The following is a 6,573-nucleotide window of genomic DNA, read 5'->3' on the forward strand; positions in this document are numbered from 1 at the left end:
TGTTATTCCTTATTGTCATTCCATGATACATCCACACCAACAGGGAAGAAAACTAGAAATCATATTTGCTTCAGAGCTTTATCATGTTACCTTTTGAATTAGAGCAGCCAGTGCAGATCAGTTTTTGACAGTCTCTTAGAACACGTTTCTAAAGGGCTTTGTTTATTATAAAAGCAGAATTAATGAGGGGCCTCCCTTCCTTCCTTTCTTTTCTTTTTGTGGTAATATTGTCTATGCTATAGTTGAGAAATTTCATTATAGTGCATTTCATATTCATCAGAACCTCAGTTAATCTGCCTAGGAAAAATAATATCAAAGCAACTGAGAAAGAATTTATATCTGAGTCCCTCTAGAACTAAAACAATAATTCTTTTTGGCCATTTAAACTATTTTGGACAGTTGTTTTGGAAGAGTGAAATCTGTTTAGATTATTGATTAAAGACCAAAATTAAATGTTCTAATAAAGCAAAGTCTCAAATTAAACATGGCTTAGAAATACTCCCTAGGAGTAATTTGGGCATTATTCATCATTCTGATGAAAATTCCTGTCCTAAATATTTGTTTATTGTTTTTCTAATTAATTGAAAACTTTATGAGGTCTGTTAGCTTTTAGTTTGCTTCATGACCACAGGCTTCATCCCTAACCAGTACAGCCATGTTCTGTCTGCACACTTTGCTTATATGGAGGGACCCCATGAAGACAAAGACTGTATAGTTCAGCAGCTTTATTAGAAGTATAACTCAAGAGTACATACCCAACTAAGTTAGCTATATCTCGTAACATATATTAAAAAAACATTTTCTACTCTGCTTATTTGTGTCACTAGAGCTAAATTGTGGACATAATGTTCATAATGCAGTAAATATCAGAGTAAGACCTATATCATTTGTGGATTGCCCCAGTGCTCTAATTACGTCTTTATTCCCCATTTATTTTCATGCCATTCTAGCCTCATTCATTAATAAAATTCTATTTTTACCCACTTTCTCTTTCAGAAAAAAATTTTAATATTTTATATCTATATTAAATGCTTATGGAAAAGTGCCTTTCTACCATAATAGTGCTCCTTTCTTATAATTTCACTTTTCACTATTGCCAAAAGCAAATAAATTATTTCAGTAAGCCCCAACTTTCAATTATTTCACTTAGCATTCTTTTTTCCATTTTTTGATCACCAGAGAAAACAGCTTCATAAGTCTCTCCCTTTGGCATAAGACTAACAGAGATACATTGCTAGAATTGTTCCTTTGAGGGAGGGTAAATAATAGATTATAGAATTAGGGGAGCCTGGGTGGCTCAGTCGGTTAAGCACTGACTATGGTTCAGGTCATGATCTCATGGTTTGTGAGATGAAGCCCTCCATTGGGCTCTGTGCTGACAGCTCAGCCTGGAGCCTCCTTCAGTTTCTTGTCTCCCTCTCTCTCTGTCCCTCCCCTGCTCTCTCTCTCTCTCTCTCTCTCTCTCTCTCTCTGTCTCTCCCTCAAAAATAAAATAAACATTAAAATTATAGTGTTTAGGCTTTATGTAAATTATCTAAATTTGTCTTCGTCTTGACCAATGATAGGTCTTATCTGAATGCTAGTGAAAATTGTATGGTCTGTGAGACTCCATGAACACAGATGTTTGTAGTTAAATTTCAGGAAGGGAGTGTTTAAAACATCTTCTCTGGTCTTTCTTAGGCGGATGAAAATAAATCACTAACACAAAATTTAGATAAACCTGGTACAGTCAATTTTTCTAACTAGACAAGGTGATGTAATTCATCATAGTGTACTTCTTACGTGTCAGAACCTTTGTAATCTCTATGAAAAATAGTGTCAAAGAAAATGAAGTTATATTGGAACCCCTCTAGAACAAAGGTAATAATTCCTCTCAACAAGCTGCAGTTGGATTGAGTGGCCTTCTGGTTTCTGTTGTTTTGCCTCTGTTCGGGCTCCGTGCTGCAGTGGTGGTGCCGAAAGAGAGGGCGTTGTAGCGGTAGCTTTGGGATAGAGCTGCTTTCCCCACTGGGTCTTTCTTTGACTTAGTGGTACTGAAAACTGCAGACTTTTATGCAATATTTTTAATACCCTAATGATATTATGCACTTTAATCATTCCAAAGAAGTCAAGAATGCTGTATAGTGATGATTCCTTCTTAACAAATACATCTTAACTATTTATGTCCCTTTTTATTTTGGATAGTCAGCTTGGTGTAAATGTTCTGTGAATATTTTCTAAAATGACTGTATAGCAGGACTTAAGACTTTGAAATGTAATTTCAATATATGGAGATATTGGAGAATTTCTCACTATGGAGAAATGATTACTCTTCAGCAAATCATTTTACAAATATTAAAATGTTCAGCTTGCTAATCTATACGTTTGAGACTTAATTAAAGCCAGCCCCCTTCCAGTATATTTTGTGTCCTATGTATAAGAACATTGTAGTACATAGTTTTCTACAGATAGAGTGTGACCAATGGTTTTCAAAATATGGTCCTAAGCCTACCAGCTGGCATCAGTATCACTTGGGAATTAGGTAGAAATGTACATTCTTGAGCCCTATCATAGACCTCCTGAGTCAGAAACTTTGGAATGGGGCCTAGCAATCTGTGTTTTAACAAGCCCTCCAGGTAATTCTGATGTATGCTCAAGTTTGAAAATCACTGGTGTAAATGATATACAGTAAGATCTAGAAAGGCTTTCCCCCCTACTCATACAAATAGTTATATATTGTTCTTTATGTAAATTCAACTTAACCTGGTTATCTGTAATCATTTATTGGCAGTGATAATTTATTCTTAGTACTGCCTACAGAAATATAGTAGATTTTATATACATATACCCTTAGTCTAGTTATTGATAATTCATTTAACTTACTTTGCCATTTTCCTACCATTTACTAAAACGTTTACATTAAATGACTGATTTAAATATATAGGTGCAGTCTTCTATATTTCTTTTCATTGTTGTGACACTTAAGTAGCTAAAACAATTGACGGGTGCTAAAGTCTCCTGTTTATCCATAAAATGGGTACCTTGTGGGCAGTGATAACACAAGCTTTCTTTTCATTGCCTCTTACTTTACCAGCAGACCACAATTTTGGTCTGGCTAGACCAACTCTCAGAACATCATTCCTTGTATTTATATTTGTATCTGAGATATTAAATAAGATGGCTGGCCAGGTCAACATAGCACCTTATTTAATTTCTTTTTTAAATTAATAAAACTTATTCAAAAGTAGCTTGGTTTGTATGTGAACTGATGCAGAAGAGATATAGCTATCCTCAGAACTTACGCTTCAGACACGCATTATTTACTGAAATAAATATTGGACAAGACAGTGCATTATAAATCTGGGCATTTCTCCCTTCTCAATTATATGCCTCATGGTAAATAGAAACTAACAAGATAAGTAGATTTATTCATTCATTTTAATCTCCATGTGTAATTCAGTACCTCCATAATTGCTGTAATCTTCCTTCCACTGTTTACAAATCACCAGTTAATTAACTCATGGAAGAAAAATGCACATTCAAATTAAAAATAATTGTACATTCACTTTATAAAAATCACCACTGCTGTCTTTGCTTAACACTAGCAGTGGAAGTGTAAGTGGCTTACTCTACAAACTTCGGTGCTGGCAACACATAGGCAAACTGTGGGGAGACGCTCTAGGTACATTCCTCCTTTCTTGTTCCCTTCCCCTCTTCCCCACTTTGTTGCATAATGTATTTCTGTATCCAAAGAATTCTACCACGATACTATTTGACTCCAACTTGGAGTATCCCTTTTAAAAGCCCAATGTTTAACCCTGTTATCCCTGTTCTTTTTCTTCCCCAGAAGAAATTTGGTTTCAAATAGTTTATAAGGGTTGCTTATTATTTTACCTAACAAACCTCAGGACAACACACACATACACAAACATACACACACCATCTCAGACGTTTGAGAGTGGCTTTGGAATCAGATTAATGAGTCCAATAAAGAACTATCCTGCACTGAAGTGTTTATGACTTTAGTAGCTTCAAACTGATTCCAGTGACGTTGAGTTAATTTCTTTTGAGCTAACGAATGTATCTGCTCACCTTGTTCCCTTCTAATCGATAAGCTCCAAGTAGCTATTTTTTTTGGACTTTTACTGAGTTTTATTTGCTTCTTTATTAGTCTTTTAATTTAACATACTGCACATATTTCATTAACCCATTCTCAGAATGGCTACCATTCTGCCATTAAAATCTTTTGATTTAATTTTATTTGCTTGAGCACACTGATCAACCACTGAACTGCCTTCTTCCATTGTCCTGCAATGAAATAAGGATTATATTTTTGTGTATATGGCTTTCATAGTTGAGATTCAGAGCACTGACACCAGATATTTTCAGTTTGTTCTCTGGAGGAATTTCATTTGCATCTATGTTTTTAGCTATCTGTGATAACTTGTTAAATATTAAAAAGATATTTTGCTTCTATTGGAACATTTGTATACTCGCAACTATATTTCTGTAAACAGCTGCAGTCAAAAATAAAACATTGAAAGTTTTCATTTTGCAGTGGGTAACTGTCTTTTTTTCCTCAAACTTTGTGAATGGGTATCCATGAATGTCAGTTTTGAGCAACATGAGCATGTGGCGGAAATGATAAAATCATTAGGAAAAGGTATGAAATACAGATGTGTGTGGAGCCCTTACTTTGTGCCTGCTGTTTTGCCGGGCAGTGTAGTAGCATGTAGTGTGGCAGCCAGTCATGTAGCAGAGCGGTGCTTTTGCTGAAGCTCGTCCCAGCCCGCAGTCCCACATCCCGAGGCCTTCTCTTTCTGTTCTCCTGTCAGTTATTTCCACATATATAATTTGGTGTTTACCAAAATGTATATATAACATATCACTAGCGGTATTCAAAATGATCGTGAGTAAACACATATATGTCTTTGTGTATTAGAAGAACCTACTAGACTGTGGGGAAATGTGTCATAAAAGACAAATATTAAATACTAATACAGATGAAACATGGATATCATGTGCTACTCCGTCATGTTGTAAGGAGCAAACACATTCTCAGCAGCTGTGTAATCAGTCCTGTAACAGAATTGGAACATCATTTATCCCTGCTCAGGACACAAGAGGGACCTTGTGTAAAAAAGTATAAAAGTAGCTACAGTTTCTCAACAGCAACATTTAATGGTCTTGTTCTCAAGAAGAGGTATTGATTGCTAGTCCTGTGCCCTGTTTCAGTGCCATCATCCCTGCTTCTACTGAGGCAATAGAATACAGTATTTAAAAGCATGGGCTCGGGTCATGATCCCAGAGACATTGGATGGAGCCCCACATTAGGCTCCACTCAGAGCATAGAGCCTGCTTAAGAGTCTCTCTCTCTCCCTCTGCCCCTCTCCCCAAGTTACGCTTTTTCTCTAAAATAAAAATAAATGAAAGCATAAGCTCTTGAGTTTGCCCACCTGGATGGAATTCGGGCTTCTACACATGCTATTTAATAACCTCTCTGTTCCTCAATCCCCTTATTTATAAAGTAGAAACAAAACCAAAACTTCTTAGGGTTCTTGCATGAACTAAGCAAATTAAGTCATGTAAAATTACTTAGTTCCTGGTACACAGTACCTTGTTTTAGTATTTCTAGTCCTGACGCTACTTAGCTCTTCTGTCCCTTGTGTACTAGATCCCATAAACTTCTGCTTTTTCAAAGACCTGTTTCTTACATTGTCCTCTTTCTCCAGCATCAAAACCTTTTAGGAGTTCTTCCTACTGGCATATAAATGTGCTATCATGTCCCTTATCTCTTAAAACAATCAAGTAACTTTCTTTGACCACACCCTCCTTTCCCCCCTCCCCACCCCAACAGTTTCCCCTCTGTCTCCTTCCATTCTCTCTTGAACCCATTCCAATCAGGCTTCATCAAACCACTCTCCTGATATATCTCTTGTCAAAATCACAAGTGGCCTCCACATGGCTAGATGCAAAGGTCAACCCGCAGACCTAGCTTACTTGGCTTAGCGGTATTCAACACGCTTGATCACTCCCTGTTTGAAACACTTCACTTAGCTTTCAGGACCCCACGCTCAGCTCTCCTGCTCCACTGGCGATTTTTTTTCATTCTCGTCTTCCTGACCTTCTGTCACTGGAGAGACCTGGAAGTCAATCACCGGATCTCTTTTCTATCATAATTCATTTCCTAGGTAATCTCCTGTATGACATTGCTGTATGACCTGTAGAAGATTTCCAGATGTGTCCCTCCTGCCATAGCCTCTTCCCTAACACCAAGTTCCTATTACCCTATTACAGTCTTTTTAAAAAATTCTTTTTTAAAATTTATTTATTTTAGAGGGACAGAGAATCTTCAGCAGGCCCCATGCTTAGCACAGAGCCTGACACCGGGCTCAGTCCCACAATCCTGGCATCGTGACCTGAGCTGAAATTAAGAGTCGGCTGACTGAGCAGCCCTCTATTACAGTCTTAATAGACATCCATCTCAAACGTAAAATGTCTGAACCCTTCCCGATCCCAGCTTCTTCGCCGAATATGCTTTCCAGATTCTTCCTCACCTTAGCAAATGGGATAGATCCAACCTTATTCAGTTCT

Source organism: Hyaena hyaena, unplaced genomic scaffold, assembly GCF_003009895.1.
Source record: "Hyaena hyaena isolate Hyena2069 unplaced genomic scaffold, ASM300989v1 scaffold_18, whole genome shotgun sequence".
NCBI lineage: Eukaryota > Metazoa > Chordata > Mammalia > Carnivora > Hyaenidae > Hyaena > Hyaena hyaena.